The 23,048-nt window shown below is 38.6% G+C and overlaps 1 long non-coding RNA gene across 1 annotated transcript in view; it reads right to left on the minus strand.

Annotated features, from left to right (window-relative positions):
• LOC115893690 overlaps window positions 1-23,048 on the minus strand; it is a 91,056-nt gene that overhangs the window by 63,844 nt on the left and 4,164 nt on the right. The gene's annotated exons all lie outside the window — the stretch shown is intronic.

Genomic DNA, 23,048 nt, shown 5'->3' on the forward strand with positions numbered 1-23,048 from the left:
ATGAATCGCTTCCTTCTTGTCCATTTTAGATCACAAAGCAATGGTAATTGACATCCTTTGAACTTCACACTAAAACTCTCAGTGATACCACTTCTATTTCACTCTCTCTCCTATTTTGAATTCCTCTTTGAAAGACTTTCAAACTCACTCAAAACAGACCCTGCTGGGAGTCTGACTATCTTAATCCTCTGGAATCCCTCTACTTTAGTTAGGATGTAGACAGAGCTGCTGTTACAAAGAGACAAAATAATGGCCTAAATAAGACAAAAGTTTATTTCTGTCATGGGACAGTCCAAAGGTAAGCAGTCTGCCATCCTGAACACAAGGGTGCATATCTGGGTCCCAAGTAGATGCTTCAGTTTGCATCATCTCCTTGACATTGGGATGGAGGAAAGGGAATGTGAGCAAAAAGTAATAACAGTCATTCTCTTTCCTCCTTCCCATGCAAAGCGTGTACATCCTGACTCCATATCCAGTCTTGTGCTCGTTTCCTAGTATAATACCAGAATATTTAAAAGCTGGTTGTTGTTCTCTAAAGGGCGAGAATATTTCTAGCCTTGGCAGCCTCAAAGAATATTTCTAGCTTTGGCAGCCTCTGGCTGGGCTCCCTAATGTGTGGTTGCTGCCTTCTATTCCATTAAATTCTCCTTCCTCAAACAAAGACAAATCTTGAAGGCCCATCTACTTAAAAATGCTCAAATTAACTTGAATCAGGCCAATAGGAGCAACATCTTCTTAAAAATAATGAGAATTGGAGAAGGAACGTGTAATAAAACAGACACTAGTAAACAAATTTGTTTTATTTATTATTCATCTATTAGCATTTATGAATAAATGCAGATAAAGAATGATAAACAGTGCCCTGTGCTCAACACTGCGGGTAAAGGTGAATTAAGCAGGTATGATTCTTGTACTAGACATCTCTCATGTCCACTCTCCACCTTTCTTAACCTCCTCTCTGCCAGATGACATCAGTGGGTTTCCTTGCCCTCAGGTTCCCAGTAGAAATTAGAAAGGAGAAAGGAAAATGAAGTAAGGGTATCTGTGAACCCGGCCCTCTCTCTGTGGAGTCAGCTTGGTTGGCTGACTCTATAGCCAACTCTGCTAGCCAACCATGACACATCTCTCAAAAGGGGCTGCTCTGCTCAGGATGCTCCTCTGCACATGAATTTCTCCCTCCAGATCCAGTGACTGCTGCCTTATGTTACCCCTAGAGACCTAGGGTGGCAATCGCCCCACTCTTACTAGTTCTAAGGTACTGAATCATCCCCTGTGGGTGTTTCTATATCTTGCCCTGGCCAGTGTAACTTCCCCAAAGATTAAGCTTTGCTCAAAGTGTCCTTTGATCGTGTGTCATCTTTTTTCCCTGCCTAATGAAGTTCTTGTTCTCAGGGAACTTACTGTTGGGTGCAAGGGGACAGACAACCAACAGACATATAATTACAAACTGTGATAAGATCCATGAAGGAAACAAAATAGGTGGTATGAAAGAAAATAACAACTTGGGGTCTAATTTAGATAGGATAGAGATGGCATTTAACCCAAGTCCTAGAGAATGAGAAGGAGCAGAGTGGATTCCAGGTAAGGAAGGAAGAGTTTACAGAGGCCTCGAGAGAGAAGAGAGTTTAGTGCTCAAGAAATTGAATATTTTCAACAAAGATGATAAAAACACACCCTAGGGAAAGGACAGTCTCTTCAATAAATGGTGCGGAGAAACGTGGATATCCACATGCAGAGGAATCAAATTAGACTCTTAACTCACACTATGTACAAAAATCAACTGAAAATGAATGAAAGACTTAAATGTGAGACCTGAAGGTGTAAAACTGCTAGAAGGGAACGGAGAAGAAGCTCCATGATCTTGGTCTGGGTGATGATTTTTTCGGATTTCACCCCAAAAGCCCAGGCAACAAAAGCAAAATTAGACAAAGTGGACTGCATCAAACTAAAAAAGCTTCTGCTCAACACAGTGAAGATACAACCAACAAAATAGAAAAGCATATTGGCAAACCATACATCTGATAAGGGGTTAATATTCAAAATACATAAGAATATATCTTACAACTCAATGGTAAAAAAACAACCCAATTAAAAATGGGCAAAGGACCTGAATAGACATTTCTCAAAAGAAGAGATGCAAAGGGCCAACAGGTATGTGAAAATATATTCAACATCACTAATCATCAGGGAAATGCAGATTAAAACCACAAAGGTATGTTATTTCACACCTGTTATAATGGCTGTTGTCAAAAAGACAAAAGATAATAAGTGTTGGCGAGGAAGTAGAGAAAAGGAACCGCTTTTACACTGTTGGTGAGAATGTAAATTAGTACAACTATTATGGAAAATGATATGGAGATTCCTCAAAAAATTAAAAATAGAACTACCATATGATCCAGCAATCCCACTTCTGGGTATATATTCAAAGGATATGAAATCATTGTCTTGAAGTACTATCAGCACTCCCATGTTTATCACAGCACTATTCACAATAGCCAAGATACGGAATCAGTCTAAGTGTCCATCAACAGATGAACGGATAAAGAAAATGTGGTATATGTACACAAACGGATAATAGCCAGCCTTAAAAAAGAAAGAAATTCTGTCATTTGTGACAACATGGATGAACCTGGTGGACATTAAAAAGTGAAATAAACCAGGCATAAAAAGACAAAAATACTGCATGATCTCACTTTTATGTGGAATCTTGAAAAGTCACTCTCATGGAAACAGAGAGAAAATTGTGGTTACCAGCGGCCATAAGGTGGGGGATTGGGGAGATGCTGGTCAAAGAACACAAAATTTCAGTTGGGGGAATAAGTTCAAGAGACATATTTTACATCATGATGACTGTAGTTAACAGCAATATACAGTATACTTGAAAATTGCTAGTACAATGACTAAGATCAGAGCAGAACTGAAGGAGATAGAGACACAAAAAACCCTCCAAAAAATCAATGAATCCAGGAGTTGGTTTTTTGAAAAGATCAACAAAATTGACAGACCGCTAGCAAGACTAATAAAGAAGAAAAGAGAGAGGAATCAAATAGACGCAATAAAAAATGATAAAGAGGATATCACCACCGACCCCACAGAAATACAAACTACCATCAGAGAATACTATAAACACCTCTATGCAAATCAACTAGAAAATCTAGAAGAAATGGATAATTTCCTGGACACTTACACTCTCCCAAGACTAAACCAGGAAGAAGTTGAATCCCTGAATAGACCAATAGCAGGCTCTGAAATTGAGGCAACAATCAATAGCCTACCCACCAAAAAAAGTCCAGGACCAGATGGATTCACAGCTGAATTCTACCAGAGGTACAATGAGGAGCTGGTACCATTCCTTCTGAAACTATTCCAATCAATAGAAAAAGAGGGAATCCTCCTTAACTCATTTTATGAGGCCAACATCATCCTGATACCAAAGCCTGGCAGAGACACAACAATAAAAGAGAATTTTAGACCTATATCCCTGATGAACATCGATGCAAAAATCCTCAATAAAATACTGGCAAACCAGATTCAGCAGCACATCAAAAAGCTTATCCACCATGATCAAGTGGGCTTCATCCCTGGGATGCAAGGCTGGTTCAACATTCGCAAATCAATAAACGTAATCCAGCATATAAACAGAACCAAAGACAACCACATGATTATCTCAATAGATGCAGAAAAGGCTTTTGACAAAATTCAACAGCCCTTCACGCTAAAAACGCTCAATAAATTCGGTATTGATGGAACATACCTCAAAATAATAAGAGCTATTTATGACAAACCCACAGCTAATATCATACTGAATGGGCAAAAACTGGAAAAATTCCCTTTGAAAACTGGCACAAGACAGGGATGCCCTCTCTCACCACTCCTATTCAACATAGTGTTGAAAGTTCTGGCTAGGGCAATCAGGCAAGAGAAAGAAATCAAGGGTATTCAGTTAGGAAAAGAAGAAGTCAAATTGTCCCTGTTTGCAGATGACATGATTGTATATTTAGAAAACCCCATTGTCTCAGCCCAAAATCTCCTTAAGCTGATAAGCAACTTCAGCAAAATCTCAGGATACAAAATTAATGTGCAAAAATCACAAGCATTCTTATACACCAGTAACAGACAAACAGAGAGCCAAATCAGGAATGAACTTCCATTCACAATTGCTTCAAAGAGAATAAAATACCTAGGAATCCAACTTACAAGGGATGTAAAGGACCTCTTCAAGGAGAACTACAAACCACTGCTCAGTGAAATCAAAGAGGACACAAACAAATGGAAGAACATACCATGCTCATGGATAGGAAGAATCAATATCGTGAAAATGGCCATACTGCCCAAGGTTATTTATAGATTCAATGCCATCCCCATCAAGCAATCAACCAATGAGTTTTTTCACAGAATTGGAAAAAACTGCTTTAAAGTTCATATGGAACCAAAAAAGAGCCCGCATTGCCAAGACAATCCTAAGTCAAAAGGACAAAGCTGGAGGCGTCACACAACCTGACTTCAAACTATACTACAAGGCTACAGTAACCAAAACAGCATGGTACTGGTACCAAAACAGAGCTATAGACCAATGGAACAGAGCAGAGTCCTCAGAAATAATACCACACATCTACAGCCATCTGATCTTTGACAAACCTGAGAGAAACAAGAAATGGGGAAAGGATTCCCTGTTTAATAAATGGTGCTGGGAAAATTGGCTAGCCATAAGTAGAAAGCTGAAACTGGATTCTTTCCTTACTCCTTATATGAAGATTAATTCAAGATGGATTAGAGACTTAAATGTTAGACCTAATACCATAAAAACCCTAGAAGAAAATCTAGGTAGTACCATTCAGGACATAGGCATGGGCAAGGACTTCATGTCTAAAACACCAAAAGCAATGGCAGCAAAAGCCAAAATTGACAAATGGGATCTAATTAAACTAAAGAGCTTCTGCACAGCAAAAGACACTACCATCAGAGTGAACAGGCAACCTACAGAATGGGAGAAAATTTTTGCAATCTACTCATCTGACAAAGGGCTAATATCCAGAATCTACAAAGAACTCAAACAAATATACAAGAAGAAAACAAACAACCCCATCAAAAAGTGGGCAAAGGATATGAACAGACATTTCTCAAAAGAAGACATTCATACAGCCAACAGACACATGAAAAAATGCTCCTCATTACTCGCCATCAGAGAAATGCAAATCAAAACCACAATGAGATACCATCTCACACCAGTTAGAACAGCAATCATTAAAAAATCAGGAAACAACGGGTGTTGGAGAGGATGTGGAGAAATAGGAACACTTTTACACTGTTGGTGGGATTGTAAACTAGTTCAACCATTATGGAAAACAGTATGGCAATTCCTCAAGGATCTAGAACTAGATGTACCATATGACCCAGCCATCCCACTACTGGGTATATACCCAAAGGATTATAAATTATTCTACTACAAAGACACATGCACACCTATGTTTGTCGCGGCACTATTCACAATAGCAAAGACTTGGAATCAACCCAAATGTCCATCTGTGACAGACTGGATTAAGAAAATGTGGCACATATACACCATGGAATACTATGCAGCCATAAAAAAGGATGAGTTTGCGTCCTTTGTAGGGACATGGATGCAGCTGGAAACCATCATTCTTAGCAAACTATCACAAGAAGAGAAAACCAAACACTGCATGTTGTCACTCATAGGTGGGAACTGAACAATGAGATCACTTGGACTCGGGAAGGGGAACATCACACACCTGGGCCTATCATGGGGAGGGGGGAGGGGGGAGGGATTGCATTGGGGAGTTATATATGATATAAATGATGAATTGATGGGTGCTGACGAGTGGATGGGTGCAGCACACCAACATGGCACAAGTATACATATGTAACAAACCTGCACGTTATGTACATGTACCCTAGAACTTGAAGTATAATAAAAATAAATTAAAAAAAAAGAAAGAAAATTGCTAGTACAGTAGAGTTTAAGTGCTCTCACCACACAAAAAAAAGATAAGTATGGGAAGTATCATGCATGTGATAAATAGCTGATTTAATCCTTCCACAATGCGTGCATGGGTGTGTATATACACACATATAAATATACATACACACCCACACACACATATCATATTGTATGCCATAAAAATATACAATTTTACTTCTCAGTTTTTTTTTAAAAAAAGTCATGAGTAAGAAATTCATATGAAAGAAACATAAATGATCAATAAATATATAGGGAAAAAAAGACCAGTGTCACTATGTGGCATGAAATAGAGTTGAATAACTCAGTAATCTTAGACACAAACTCAAAAACACTTGTTTATAGTGGTTTTTAAATAATTTTCTCAGCCCTAAAAATTATATATAGGCTTTTATCACACTTTTCTTAATTTCTCAACTATTAACATCTTAGTTTAGCTAATATTTAGAGACTTTCAGATTGCCGTGTGAACAGTGGTAAAAAAAAAAAAAAATAGTCATTTAGGGAAAACCTTATTTTAGTCTGTACCCAAAATAAAGCTCAGCCAGACCCTTTTCCAACACCCCTTGTTTCTCATTAGTTTTCCAAGTGAAGATGTTGTTAATTCAAATACTCAACTAGCCTAATCCTCTAATGACTCCCCTTCCATTAAGATCTGCCTGACTGCGATATATCACCAGTGAATGGCCAGCCCCAGAATGTCATTGAAGAGTCCCATGGAATTCAGTATTTTAAAATCGGGGCTTTGGACAAGGACTCACAGGACTTGACTTCCCTCAGTCTTTCTTTAAAGAAGGCCTTTGGCTTAGGCCTCAGTCCCTTCACTTCATCTTTCCATTGAAGGGGCAGAACTAGAAAACTATAGAGTCCACCCAGCTCTGATAGTTTTTGAAGCTGGGTAGTAACCATCAACCTTACTAGAAAATATCTGGTCTTCTTAAAATAAAACATCTCATTCTAGACCACTCTGACTCAAGCTTTTAGAATAAGCCTCTCTCTATCTTGTTCACTGTCAGCATTATTTCCTCACCATTCTTGGTTCTTTACTGGGAAACAGCAAAGAGGACTTTGGCCGTCAGGAGACACGACACTCACTCAGTCTAGTTTGAGGGAGTGTGTCACTCATGAACGTCAGTTACTTGACGTGATGGATAATTTTACGTGTCAACTTGCCTAGGCCATTGTACTCAGACATTTGGTCAAACACAAGTCTAAATGATTTTTGTTAGGGTACTTTTAGATGAGATTTAAGGCAATTACACATTTAAATCAGTAAACTTTGAGTAAGGCAGATTACCTTCCATAACGTGAGTGAGCCTCATTCAATCAGTTGATGGCCTTAAGAATAAACATACAGAGATCCCCAAAGGAAGAGGGAATTCTGTCCCAAACAGCCTTCGGACTTGAGCTGCAACATCAGCTCTTCCCTTGGTCACCAGCTGGCTGGCCTACCCTGAAGATTTTGGATTTCCCAGCCTCCACAATTATGTGAGCCAATTCTTTAGGAAGCTAAATTTTAAAACTCTTTTATGAACCATTTTGTAGGCATTCAAATTAATACCATTAGATCAATATGGACAAGACACATCATCTCCCCATCATGCCACACTCTGGTCACTAGCACCAGTCACTAATCCTTCTGAGCCACAGACCCCCATTTGTAACATGAGCATATAAAATAGCTACTCTGCTGATTTTAGGAGATTGGCACTAGGAGCATGAAAAAAATGTGGAAGTATTGTATATATGGTATAATTAAGCAATGGCAATAAGGTATGCCTTATTATTATATTTACTATAACTTGTTAACATATATATAATTGGGAAATATTCCCCCACAAAAAATGTATCCTATTTATCAGATTGAGTTAAAGCATACTAATTTCTAACTGGAGTCAGTGTCTCTCCAGCTAAGTGATCAATGTAGAGAATCCTGCGTGTGCATAGAGAGGAAGGAGAGAAAATAGTAAACACTGATTTTTCTTAAATTAAAGGAAAGCCAGAATTCACATTAATAAAATGAGAGTGGTAAACACTGTAAATGCATGCTCATCACCCTCACTTATGTCTTTTGAATAACAAATTATATAAGCTGCCTCAACCCCTGCTGGGAATTTTGTGAACAAACAATGAAAAAGAAGGAAAGACAATGAAAGGGAGAAATTGAAAGAAATTATGCAGAGAGGGAAGGAAGGGGTTTGCTAAAGAGTGACACATGCAACTCCTGATAGGCATTACGCGAAAACGAAAACAAAAAGCTGGCGTCTATAGTCAACTAAGTTTGAGAAATGTAAGTTAAACAAGTTTCTTTAGGACAGGTGTCCTTAGAAACTTTAAGATATTAATATACATGGTGAAGTAAAAGATGCAACCATTTGCATTTTCTGAGATTTTCTCATTCTCTTTTCCTATTATCTCAAAATTCTTTGATAATAGATTCTCCTTCCACTCCAGGATCATCTCATGGGATGAGAAAAGCAGCTTGAGAAGCCTTGGTGTACTGAGAAAAGTCCTAGTCTAGACGTCAGGAGTTCTAAGTTCCAACTCCCACCCTATCACTGACTCTTCTCTATGCTCTTGGCAGGTTGCTTTAAATTCATTTAGCTTCCAAGTTCCAATGTGTAAATAAAATGATTGCATCATCTAAGAGCTCTCAGATTCTTTCCAGCTCACATACTTCCCAGCTCAAATATTCTATGATTCTACACAAGAGAATGAATAGAAATATATGATATTTCCTGAGAAGTAACAAAGCATTTCTTGGTAAAACAAAAGAACCCTTGTTTGTACAGTCCTGTACAGATAGTCTTTGAAGGTATTTCTTCCAGTTTCTATTTAATTCACACAAGCCTCAGAGACAGCAATATTTATCATGCCCCTTTTACAGGTGTGGAATGCTTCCAACAGGCTTCCCAGACTCAGTATTCCTTTCAAATCCTCCTCCACATGCTGTCAGAGTGATATTTCTAAAACTAAATATCTGCTCCTTACTCAAAAACCCCTCCATGGCTCCCCATTGCTTACCTAAAAAAACCAAGCACATTATCATAGCATGTAAGGCCTGACCACCTCCCCACCCTCCTTACTCATAGCTCCTTACAGAGACAGCTAAAAGAAGAGCCAAGATAGAGAAAGAGTTTTTATAATGGGAGATTATATATTTGGGATCCTATGGATAGGCTGATAGGAAAAAACAATGGAGAAGGAGATACTGAAGGCACAGGTAAGAGAAAAATATCTCCACAACCAAGCTCATCTAAGTCTGAAAGCCTTCCTTGAACTCTAACACACACACAGGCTGGGTGAGGAGCACTGCCCCTATTCTCCCATAGCACCCTGTGCACACCCCTGTCCTAGCATCTACAATACTGAATTGAGATTCCCTGTTTATGGATCCCTTCATCCCATATATTGCAAACCACTCTTACGAGCTTCCCATTGCTGCTGTTACAAATTACCACAAACTTCTTGGCTTAAAACAACAAAAATTCATCTTACTATTTGGGGGTGTGGGGTTAGAAGTCCAAAATGGGTCTAATGGCTAAGATCAAGGTATTGGCAAGTTTGCATTCTTTCTGGAGACTCCAGAAGAAAATCCATTTCCTTGCATTTTCTAGCTTCTATAGATCAGCTACTGTAATGCAGGCATTTGAGGTTGGCTACATTGCTTGTCTCTTGGTCTACATTGCTTGGCTCTTGGCCTCTTTTTCACTCCACTCTGACCTCTGCTTCCATTGTCACACCTCCTTCTCTGTGCCTCTGCTTCTCCTCACTCCCTCTTTCTCTCATATGGGCCCTTGTGATGACACTGAACCTGCCCAGATTTAATCCAAGATAATTTTCCAATCTCAAAATCCTAACTTAACCACATCTACAAAGTTCCTTTTGCATGTAAATTAACATATTCACAGATTTGGGAGATTAGGATGTGGACATTTGACGGGGGGGAAGGGTGTCAGTCTGTCTAGCATAACCTTCAGGGGCAGACCATGTCTTAGTCATTCTTGCACCTCAAATGCCTGCACTATAGTAGCTGCTCAATAAATGCCAGTACACTTTCTGTCTATACTTTATGCAGCACTTTTGCGTATGCTTCATTCAGTTTGCACAACTGTCATGTTGAGAGAAAAATGTTGTTATTTAGGGGAAAGTGCACTGGATTAACAGTAGAAGATCTAGGTTCTTGTCCTAGATTTCCCCATTCTCCAAATGGGAACTGAGCCTTGGGCATTTAAATGACTGTGTCATGTCCAAGTGGTAATGATGGGATTTGGAGCCCAATCTGTTTCCATTTTAGTACACTAATTCATCGCATAGACAGGTGGTGTTGTTTTACTGTATTATGAAGGTAGGTCAAGATCCTGATTCAGGACAAGAACTGATGTCAGCATCTTATATCAGTAGAGAGGGTGGGATGGAGTGGATATTTGTAACAGTCTTACCATCTCCAGAAGTTATATATATGGATTTACTTAATGAGGAACCCTAAAGAAATTAAGCTTTGCTCTCACCAAGTAACTTTCCTTTTACCTCATTTGATTTCCAACTGTTTATTTCCTCAGGAAAGAATAATCCATGAACTTTTGGACCTTACAGTGCCAAACGTAGGCCACACTTCCCTGTATTGTGCAGCTTGTATAATTCCTGACATTAGCATAAGCCTTAGTCTAAATGAGGCTGTTTTGTGTCTTCTCTGGAAATTTCCTCTGGTGCTCAGGCTGCCTGTGGTTGGCTATGTGGGATCACAGATAGTCATTCTGGTTGAGTTCACCATCATGCTTGCCAGCTTTTCAAGCTTTGAAGCCATATCTTATCAGATCAAACTCCCACCTCTGTTTTTTCTTTCTCATGGAATACCCTTATACTAAAAATCCACTGAAAGCCCACATTGAAGGTTGAGTCTTCCAGGAAATCCACCCAATGTCATTCTAAGCCAATAAGTAGATAAAATTTAAACCAGGTACTTGAGACAATTTATGTTTCTATCAATACACATTACTTCAGTCCACAAATCATTTTTACTTTAGTTTATCCTAATTTTATTTTTAAAGACAGGGTCTCACTTTGTCACTCAGGCTGGAGTGCAGTGGTACAATCATAGCTTGCTCACTATAATCTCAAATTCCTGGGCTCAAGGGATCCTCCTGCTTCAGCCTCCTGAGTAGCTGGGACTACAAGTGTGCACCACCATGCCAGGCTCATCCTACTTTTAATAGTACATCTTAATATTAACTACATTCTACAATGCCTGATAACTTCAAATATTTGGGATAATCTTGAAATATTTTATCATTGAGATAATCATTTTTATTTCATATCCTCCCCACAAATTTGTTATTTTTCCTCCTGTATTTTTGTATCATTATTCTACTTTCTATTTACATTCTTTACAAAGTTGAACAATTTAGTTACTTTCTTCATCCTTGCAGTGAATGTAGATGTTTGGTCTGCCTAAAATCCCTTTTTCCTTTTCCAGGTAACTGCTTCTACCCCCTCAAAAGAGAATGCAATTCTGTGGAAACTGCCAATTATAGTGACCCACCCACCCGAGCCCACCCCCTACACATGCATGCATATACACACACCACCTGCCATAGGGCTGGGCCAGTGATCAGAGCCAGGGCAGGTGTAACCTGGATATAGCCATGTGACAGACTCAGGACCTTAGTTGTGCCAACAGAATCTTTCGCTGTGATTTGTATGGTTTGAAGCAGGAAGAGAAAGGTTCACTGCTTATTTCTCCATAATCACTGAGCTGGGAAGATTTTTATGAAACCAAGGGTCTGGAACAATGGAATAAGTCACATAAGCTACCTTGGCCATGTTGCATAGAGAAAATCTATCTGCCACAGAAGAAAAGGGCACCATCAGGCAAAGGGGAGCAGAGACAGGAGAGATGCAGAGAGAATCCTGGTACCCAGCTGACTATGAGGCCAGCTGCACCCACTTCTTTCTAGTTGCATGAACCAAATAATCTCCTATTTCCTCCAGTCAATTTTACTTGGAGTTTTGTTATTTACAATAAAAAATTCCCAACTAATGCCAGCTTTTTCCCAATTCTCATTGTTTCCATCTTTTATATCCAGAATGTTTCTTAACAATTTTATATTTTCTTCACACTAACTTTAAACCCTAAATCACTTTAAACCAATTCAGAACCCACCCTCGCCCAATTTATAATGGAGGAACAGAAATGCATTCTTCTGGAGAATTAACAACCCAAAGACATACTCTTTCCCATGATTGAATTGGACCTTCCTGGAAAACATCACCTCTAATTCAGGTCTGTACATTCTGATACGCAGAACATGTTGAATACCAAGCACCATTATAATAATTGATAAACAGAAAATCTCTGCCTAAGTGAAGCCCTCTGAATCCATTAGACTTCTGGAACAGCTCCAGGTTCAAAAATGGCTGATATATTTGAACAAAACAAAACAAAAATCTCTCAGCAGTAGAGAAGAAATTTCTGAAAACAGCCAACATCAAATGAAAGAGTCAGAAATGCTGAGGATCTAACTCATGCCATGGCTATGAAATGGAAGAAAAACTCTCATTGGATGGCAATACCTATACATCTTATTATCCAAGAAACATGAGTAAAATAACAGGAAATGTGAGAGGCTAGAAAGACAGAAAGTAGGAAAAAAAAGAGAGAGAGAGAGAATGACAAATGTGAGTAAATGTGGAAAGCAGTGGTAAAGATGGAGTTTAGATGTGATGCCAGCGTGGTGAGCAGCAGACACCCCCACACTGTGGAAGAGGTTTGCCAGGGGAAAAGAGCTAAGAAATGTGACCAAGGCAATGGGAGTCCAAGGAGAGTGCCCCCAGGACCCAGTAGATGTGTGCCCACATGTGGTGGGAAAAGAGGAGAAGCCAACCGTCACCTGCCCTATACCCCAGACTCCTTGAAACATCCATGCGCCTCATTAAAGGCACGACACCTGGTACACAGCTTAGCAGTCTGTGGGGGTGTTCCCTGTTCACTGCATCAAGGCAAAACTAAATGACAAAACTGAGCCATGACAGTAACTTTGCTGGCACCGTATTGGGAAAAAAACAAAAAAGCTTGGCATCTCAGTGAAGCCACTCCTTGACTTAAACTGCGTTTTTTACTTGGAAGCCAAAGTGTACAAATCTAAAATGTATTTGAAAATCGTAGAAGAGAACACAGATTATATGTACCCAGTTGCTCTATCTAGAACTGGGACGCTGTATTTTTGTTTGTTTGTTGCCCTGGGGGAGGGGCAGGGCAGAGGGGAGTAGGAGAAAAGTCACTGTTGTGAGAAAGAAGGACCTCCCAAAGGTCTGTTGAGAAAGTCAGGGGAGGGCATTTCCTTCTGGGGGGCGATAAGCTAGGGGCTCCAGGAGAAGCGTAAGCTTTTCCTCTCTCTCTTTTCTTTGTATTTCCCAAGTCATTGGTCACTTTCGTTAACTATTCCAGCCCAGCCAATGCTTTATGGGAATTAAGAGAGGGGCCTGTTTCTGCGATGAGACAAATCAGTGCAAGGAAATCAGCAGAAATCATCAGAAATTGGTTACAAAACAGCAAGAGGTGCCCAGGCAGAGACAAGTCATCTGGGACAAAATAACTAGCTGAAAGGAGATGCCACAACCAGGGTAGATTTGTGCGGCAAGTGAGCGTTCCTTGGGGATTCTCAGGAATATGTGGGGATGAGTTATGAGAAGATACTACACTTTCTGTGCATGTGGAAAGGATGCCCACATTAGTAGTAGTAGTAGCAGTAATAGTAGTATTCAGAGCAAGTATGGCCTTAAAGGTTGGAGAACTTGAGGACATAAAGTTTACACTGAGAAGCCAGGGAACACTGACAAATCCAAGTCGATACAGACAATATTGCTTATCTACCCTCTGTGACACTGATGCTCAGAAGGGGAAGCTACAACAACTTTTCTGAGCATGCAGACATATAGTAAAGATGCATCTTCCATAAATGGAAAAATTGACACTACTTTTTGATGTGTTCAGCCATATAACATCATAATTATCCCATTTCTGGTTCAATGCTCAATGGAAAATTATAATGTTTTATGAATAATTGAAGCTGACTGAATCGTGTACATTTTTACCAGGGCTAATTCTGATGTTTCATACCAAGGTTTGGCATCAAAAGGCTAAATATAGTTGGAAAAAGAATTATTAATTCACATCTCATAGGAAAACCTGCAAGTGGAAGACGAGTATTTTGAAGATGTTTTCACTGTCGGTGGTGGAGAAATCAGAGGAAGAGTAAGTTGTACTCACATGAGAATACATCTCATACGCCATTAAAGTACAGAAACATTTTCTATCATATAAATGCTCCTATTGTATTAAAATAAGTTATTGCATAACTATTACACCTATAAAAGGGACACCTGAAGTGTCTGAAGTCAATTCTAAAGTCAAGTCAGCTGTATAAGGAAGAGGCAAATCTGGAAATATGGAGTCCAGAATAAATGAGGCTACTTTGGAAACTGGGGATGACATTATATCCCAACTATTATGGAACTCACTAATCTCAGCTGGGCTTGTGGGTTCCTGGAATGAAGATTACATTTCCTTTCTGCAAAGTCATCTTTGCAGATAGGTGCAACCTCACAACCAAGTTCTGGCCAAAGAAGTAGTTTGTACAACTTTGGAAAGTGTCTAAAAAGGGAGAAGGCATGATTTTCTACTTTCTTTTCTTCTTTCTCTTAACTGATATCGGTAAGAACTGGAGCTTCAACAAGCATCTTGGACCATACACAACACCCCCAAGGGATGGCAGAGAAGAAAACTGGAGAAAACTTGTTCATACACCTCCTGGATGCTAATCTCCAGTTTTTGCATGAGACAACAAAACATTCTGATTTAAGCTGCCATATTTGGGTTTTCTTCCACAAGACACTGAACCCAATTCTAATAAATACAAGGAGGAAAAGTAAGACTGTCTCATGTTCCTGACCTAGGCTTTGGAGGATGTCAGTTTCTAAGAAAGTGTTTCTTGGATGATACATTCAAAAATTAATAATCAACTCATGGAAATAAGCCAAGTACTAGAAAGTTGGAGATTCAAATAAGTCATTTCTTTACATCTGGGACACACAGGGGCTGGGACAGATTCTGTAAGATGCTTCAGCAAGTCACACCTTGTGGGCCAGACTGTGTAGATTCTTCCTACTGTGATTTCTTCCAACTCTCCATATTTATTTCCTGCTTTTCTCCTTGAGCAGTTAGCAAAATTTTGTTTCATTTTGCTAGGGACAAAATTAAAAGAGGATAAGAGCCTCCTGGCACTTGCATACCTGTGTGAAGGTGACAGTAAAAATAAGCAAGAACCCCTAAATGAGTAATTCCCACCCCGCTACATGAACAACACCTTCTTAGAACGAATATTTTGTGATCATGCCTTTGCTATACTAAAATAAAATTCAAAAATAATATAACCTATCTGTACATATGAAGAAATCAATGTAAGTATTAAACTATATAATAAAAAAAAAATTAAAAGGAAAATAGTTGGTGATAATGGTCTTTCATAAGCAAATGCTCAAGTATGATCATGCTAGAAGACAAAAGTGCCCACACATTTTCAAAATGCTCCCCAGGGAATGTATAGTATGCAATGCCCTATATGGTATGGCATTTTCCTACCTTGGAAAGCAATAAAACATCAGGGTCACAATGATGTCTCTTCCTTCTCTACAAGAGCCTCTCCTTCCAAGGACGGCCTTAAAGTTCTTGGTTTTATTTTCTTAAGAAACATAACATTTTCTTACAGCAGTGTACTTCAAATGTGTTCTGTTGCAAGCGAATTTCCTGTTAACAGGTTTTATGTTAAAGAAAAATTGTACTCTAATTGTTTAAGAAATATTAGTTCCAAATTAAATGTTTTGTCTCGCTTTATGACATTTCAGAGTCTTGAAGTTGTCACCGTGCACTGTCAATCTAACTCCCAAAAGTATTTTATCACAGAATCCTTTTCCACTGGAATATCTCTTGGGTCCATGGAAGAAACTTAGAAAACACTACCTTACATCCTGTCAAAGAGTGCATCAACACAGACAAGAGAGGCTTTTTGGAGGATCACAAATTTACTTCTGAAAGAGCAGTCTTTAATTGACTAATTGATTTTGCATGAAAATGGCCATGTAAAGCTGACCTGGAAGTCATGAATTTCACCATGTCTCACTTAACTGTCATGAGAGAAAGGCAAATGGGTAGAAACAATCTGACATCAGAGATGTTTCCAGAAAAGCACAATTTTAATGTTGCTAGTGGTGTTGACACATATTTGAGCTCATATTTTACATCACATGGATCTATAGCTATTTTAACAAGACATTACAGAATTTATCTGTTCATAATGTTGACAATGAGGCATTAGAAAAGGATATATGTTGATCAATATCTTTAAAGTGCATATTTTTCTAGTAGCTTCAATAATATTTACCATGTCTGAAATTTCTACTTAGCATAATGACATTTTTACAATCACTGTTTTATGTCATCCACACAACCCTTCAAGGAGTTATCATTAGTCCCATCTTTCAGATAAAGAACCTGCATGTCAGTGTGGGTAAGTGCCAACGTCATAGAATTTTTTAGCTGCAGAACTTGGACATAGCCTAGGTCTATCCTGCCCTACAGCCCATGTTTATTCCACTGCCTCCCTTAATCAAGGGAAAATTTTTAGAATGTTTTCCATTTAAAAAATGTCAGTTACAGCAATTACAAGTTAACCATCAGTTATCAGGAAAACAGCCATCCACAGATACCCAGAATCACTCATTCCTTGAAGGTACATTAGCCCATGGTTTAGCGTACATATTTTAATTGACAAACCTCCTCTGAACTGCTGAAAAGTTTACGAGGTCTAAAATACCATCATGTTTTTCTTCCTCCCTCATTGTCACCTGGTTTAAACTTCAAGGTGTGTTCTTTGAAAAACACTTGTTTCCAGTGACTCATTTTGAAATCACTGATTTCATCTTCCTTGTTCTCTGCAAAGCCAGGAAAAGAGATCAAGACCACATTGTTTTCACCTTCAAACACACTTGCCCTGTAACCGGAAGAGTCCAGAACTGTTTTTGTTAATTCGTTGAATAATGTGTTCTTGTTTCATCTTTTCACAAGAGCAGAAACCCACTCTCAGAATAAGGCTCCCTGCTTGCCATCTGCTTTATCCACCAGCAATTTTCATCCAACCTGTTTGCAAAGGATTCACTTACGCAGTCAACACATTTATTGAGCATCTACTTTGTACCAGACACTGTTCTACATTCTGAGAATACAGAAATGAGATAGATGCAACATTTTGTCCTTGGAGTTTTTACTTTAATGAGAGAAATATAATGATAAACATACAAATAAAAATGACCATTCTAGATAGTGAAAAGATTCATGAAGAAAAATTTAAAGGGTGGCATAGCATAGAGTGAGTCAGGTGAAAGATTTTTTTAGATTGGGTGGTCAGGGACAGCTTTCTAAGCAGGAAACATTTGAAATGAGATTAGAATGGTAATGAGACAGTAATGACATGATTTGGAGGAAGAGTCCCAGAAAAGCCTTAAGATGAGAACAAAATTGGTGGGGGTGAGGAATGGAAAGGAAGCAGATGCAGCTGGAAAGAGGTAAGGGAAGAGAAAACAGTTGATGAGGTCATGCTATTAGGGCCCAGTACTTGTGGTAGAAAATTTTAATTTTATCCCAACCACAGTGAAAAGACATTAAAGATTTTGAGGCTGCTGTTTGGAGAGTTGATTACATATTGGCAAAAATGGAGCAGAAAGACCAGTTAGGGGCAACTGCAGTAGTTCAGGTGAGAAATTACAATGCCTGGACTAGGTAGTCCACTAAGATGGGAGGAAGTAAATGTCCTTCATGATAGAACAGCCAGAATGTGCTCATAAATTCCATGAAAAAAATGGGACTGGATTGTTATGCTAGTGACATTTTCTGAACTCAGGAAGACTAGGAGAGACTAGACTTGGGAGAGGGATGGGAAATCAAGTGAAGTATTGGAAATGACTTGGAGATTCCTATTAGTCATCTAAACAGAGATGTCAAGAAGTCTAGGGTATAAGAGGTCAAAGAATGGGTTCATAGCTGAAGACACATAGAGTATCTCATAAGACCCCTGAGGGCACAACCCTTGCAAAGCTCAACCCCAGATTTCAAACACAGTCTTTCCCAGTTTAGCATTGGGAAACTGGAATGGGAAACTGGGAAAGACTGCGTAATGGGAAACCAGGAAAGACTGTGTTTGAAATCTGTAATTTAACTGATCCTATCTTAGTATTAATTCTCCATTAAAGTACTTAGTTTCCATCTGATTTCCCTCTAAATGGGGTCTTTATAAGCTCTCTTCCTTTGTCACCAGTGTCTTCTTAAATGCAAACAGAACAGGCACCTACTCCAAACTGAATGAAGTTGCAAACATTCTTAAGTGAGATGACAACTTGCATTCTAAGACCAGATAGATGACATCCAGAGTTCCTAAGGATTGTTTCCAACAACAGTCTGACCTACCGACTCTTTCACCAGTCTTCACCTCTTCTTCATCCACCACTTGCACTCCTTATTTTCCTTTCTGAGGAACCCATCTGTCTTTATTTCAACCAACAGCCACCTAGTCAACCCTTGGATGTTAAAAGTTTACTCATCTGGAAGTATATTTGCTTTTTACCTGGGAGATTGAAGAGGTAACAGATCTTGAAGATCAAATAAATGACTCTCAGATGGTAGGATTTCAAGTAGGACCTCTCTAATCTCAACGCATGGGCTGGTTCCTCTCCTGTGGCCTGCTCTGTCCATTGTTTTTTCATATTTTCCATCTTAAAAATTCCCTTCCCCAGGAAACTGTGACACATGCTACAACATGGATGAACCGGGAGGATGTCATATTAAGTGAAATAAACAAATCACAAAAAGACAAATGCTGTGTAATTCCACTTAGATGAGGTACCTAGAGTAGTCAAACTCCTAGAAACAGAAAGTAGAATGATGGTTGTCAGGGGCTGAGAGGAGAGAGAAATGAGGAACTGTTATTTAAAGGTAACAGAGGTTCAGTTTTGCAACATGAGAAAGTTCTGGAGATTGGTTGCACAAGAATGTGAATATACTTAACACTTCTGAACTGTACACTCAAAAGTGGTTAAATGGCAAATTTTATGTGAAATCACAATTTGGAGTTTTTTAAATTATTAAAGCTAAAAGAGCAAGTCAGAGAGATGTGAAGCATAAAAGGGATTCAACACACTGTGGCTTTGAAGATGGAGGCGTCTGCAGAATGAAGAATTAATGTGGCCTCTGTAGGATGGGCTCAACCAGCAAACAGGAACCTCAGTCCTGTAAACATGAGAAACTATAAGGAACTGAATTATGACAACCTGAAAGAACTTGGAAATGTAGTCTTCCGCAGATCCTATATAGAAGAGCCAGCCTAACACCCTGATTTCAGCCTTGAGAGACCCCCAGCAGAGAACACAGTTGAGTAATATACAGATCTGTGAGAAAATAAATGGACATTTTACACCACTAAAAGAAAAGATCCTTTGTTTTAATCTCAAGCTCCTCTCTTCCATGAGCTACCATCTCATTTCTCCTGTACAGACATACTATTTGACATTCAGTATCTACTTCATCTCTTTCATTGATTATACTTTCCCCCAAAATATCAGTGATTTTCTTTAGTTCCCAATTCCAATGGGCTTTCTAAATGTTTTCTATTACTTGACCTTTGTGGTGCTTGATGCTACTGATTACTTTGTCCTTTATGAAACATTTTCTCCTTTGGATTATGTAACCCACCTCTTCTGGTTTCTCTAACCTGTTTTGCTGTTTCTTCCCAATCTCCTTTGTAGGTAGTACTGTCTCTAGTTAACTCTTAAATTTGTTGTCCTCCAGGGCTCTTTTATTTACCCTAGCTTCTCTCCTTCATGTACTCTTTCTGGAGATTTTTATCCTCATTTGCAACTTCAGTTCTTACCTATATGTTATTATTGACTCCAAACATATTTCTCTGGCTTGTACCTCTTGGCTAAACTCCAGATCTGTATATCCAACTGTATATGGGGAATCTCCACCTAGAAGCCCCAAAGATCTTCAAATTAATATGTCTAAATCATTCTTTCCTTACCAAAGCTACACCTTTTCTTGTATTTGCCATCTTGATGAATATCAATCTTCCAAATTTCGTCACTCAAGCTAGAAGAAAAGAGATGTTGTCTATACTCCTCTTTGCCCCTCAAAATCTCTGCCACAATCCATCCACTTACCCAATTCTAATAGATTCCACCTCCAAACTGTCTCTTGAATATGTCCCCATCCCACCCTTCTATATCTACTGTTACTTTCTTAGTCCGTGATCTAATTCACACTTGATTATGGCAATTGCTTCCTGTTTTCTTATTTCCTAAATTGTCACCCTATTTTCAGTTTGCCCCACTGCAGTTCATTCTCCACCCTGGAGCAATCTTTCTAAAATGCAATTTTCTTCATTAAATTCCTTTAATAGCTCTGCATTTGTTCAGGATAAAGCTCAAATTCTTTTTCTTAGTATCCAATGCCTTACAAGATATGGAACTTGCCTAATTCACAAACTATCCCTCTGTCTATGTACATACTTGGGACATACTAAATTCTTACCAACTTAGTAACATGTCAAGCTGTTTCTTATCTGCACTCCTTTGGACATGTTTTATTTACCCATAATTACCAACTCATTCTTCGAATTTTAGCTTAGTTATTACTCTCTTGAAATATCTATTCTACTTAAACAATTCAACAAGCAAAAAACGAATAGCTCTATTAAAAATAGGCAAAGGGGCCAGGCACAGTGGCTCACTCCTGTAATCCCAGCACTTGGGAGGCCGAGAGGGGCAGATCACTTGAGATCGGGAGTTTGAGACCAGTCTGGCCAACATGGTGAAACCCCGTCTCTACTTAAAAAAAAAAAAAAAAAAAAAAAAAATTGGCAAAGGACGTAAACAGACACTCTCAAAAGAAGATATACAAGTGGCCAGCAAACATGAAAAAATGATCAGCATCCGTAACCATCAGAAAAATGCAAATCAAAACCACAATGAGATACTATCTCATACCAGTCAGAATGGCTATTATTAAAAAGTCAAAAAACAACAGATGCTAGCGAGGCTGCAGAGAAAAGGGAACACTGTTGATGGAATGCAAATTAGTCCAGCCACTGTGGAAAGCAGTCTGGAGATTTCTCAAAAACTTAAAAGATTAAAACAGACCTACTATTTGACTCAACAACCCCACTGCTGGGTGCATACCCAAAGGAAAATACATCGTTCTACCAAAAAGACACATTCACTCATATGTTTATTGCTTCACTATTCACAATAGAAAGGCATGGAATCAACCCAGGTGCCCATCAGTGGTAGATTGGGTAAAGAAAATGTGGTACATATGCACCATGGAATACTATACAACCATAAAAAAGAATAAAATCATGTCCTGTGCAACAACATGGATACAGTTAGAAGCTATAGTACTAAGACAACTAATGCAGTAACAGAAAACAAAACACTGCATATTCTCACTTACAAGTGGGAGCTAAACACTGAGCACACATGAACATAAATATGGGAACAACAGATGAATAATAGACACTGGGAACTACTAGAGGGGAGAGTTCAAAAACTACCTATTGGGTACTATGCTCACTACCTTGGATGATGGGATCCATATCCAAACTTTATCATCATGCAATATTTACATGTAACAAACCTACACCTGTACCCTCTTGTATCTAAAATAAAAGTTGAAATTTTTTAAAAAAAATTAAATCAATGGTATTTTCTCTTTCTCTCAACAATTGATGTGACACCTGGTCAATTAAGCAGTTATCTGCCCAGCAATTCTAATGCTTACACATGTGAATGTTCAAATAAAATACCATAAAGCTAGTTTCAGACTCTATTTTGAAAAGTAGCTCTTTCTTTTAATCATACCTGGAATTTTAAAATTTATTGCAGAATGATACATAAAAAGGGTACTAGAAGGAGTGCAGTGAATTTGTCAAATACTTCAGGGGGGTGCAGCAGGTTGAGAATTTAAGACTGAGCTCTCATCCCCATTTCAATCTTTGTAGCATCACTTTGATCTATTTTACTGCCTTGGAATATGTTATTTGGGAAAAAAGTTTCACTTTAAATAAAGTTTGAAAATTATTTAGATTATAAAAGTGAATTTTCTATGATCTGTGTATGAATGTATCTTCCTTTTGGGAAATTTCCTTGTGGACCCTCCTTTTGCATCTGTGACTTGAAACAAGTTGTGCTTCTTTTGTTCACCAGATTCTTTCTGAGTTTTGCTGAGGACTATAAGCCTAAAATGGAAAATAGATTTATAGTTTTATTATAATGCAATATTTTGAATTTAGGCACAACTGAGCTCAGTAATTGACAGTTGTTGTACTATTATTATTACTTACATATGGACATCCCAATCCTTGAACGTAAGGATATTATCCGTAAGGACCAGCACTACTCCTAGCCAGCTCCATAAAAATAAGAGCTGTATGGTTTTCTCTTCTTAGCAGCCTAAAGCAACACAGCATACATCTAGTTCTTGCCTTTATGGAGATCCACTTGCAGGAATGGAAATTCTTGCCTGATCAATCACTGTAGCACTCCATTGTTTAGGAACTCAGAAGCTTCCAGAATGATGCTCACCCATCCCCTCTACCTTGTTATGTGCTGTTCCCTGGTGTGAACACTTTATTTTCCTTTGGGATCCTCTCTTGTCTTCTCCATTAGCGCAGAAGAGGATAGAAGGTGGCCCAAAACCCTGCTTTTGTTTTTCTTATATTAGGACACAAAATTGAGTAAGACATAGCCCCCTGGGAGACCTTCAGTTAAGAAGGAATGATAGTACAGTGAACCTGTGGTTACAATAAAAGTTTAAGAGTTTGTATGGCAGTGGATAATATTTTTTAATTTATTAATGATTTTCTTCACTCTTCTTTGCATAATGCTGTCCTCTACTAAACCAGATACACTGTTACCTTTGGGAAGATTTTGTTTTAACTAGAATGCAAAGAAAAGGCCACCATTCAGT

The sequence above is a fragment of the Rhinopithecus roxellana genome, chromosome 15 (assembly GCF_007565055.1).
Source record: "Rhinopithecus roxellana isolate Shanxi Qingling chromosome 15, ASM756505v1, whole genome shotgun sequence".
Lineage (NCBI taxonomy): Eukaryota > Metazoa > Chordata > Mammalia > Primates > Cercopithecidae > Rhinopithecus > Rhinopithecus roxellana.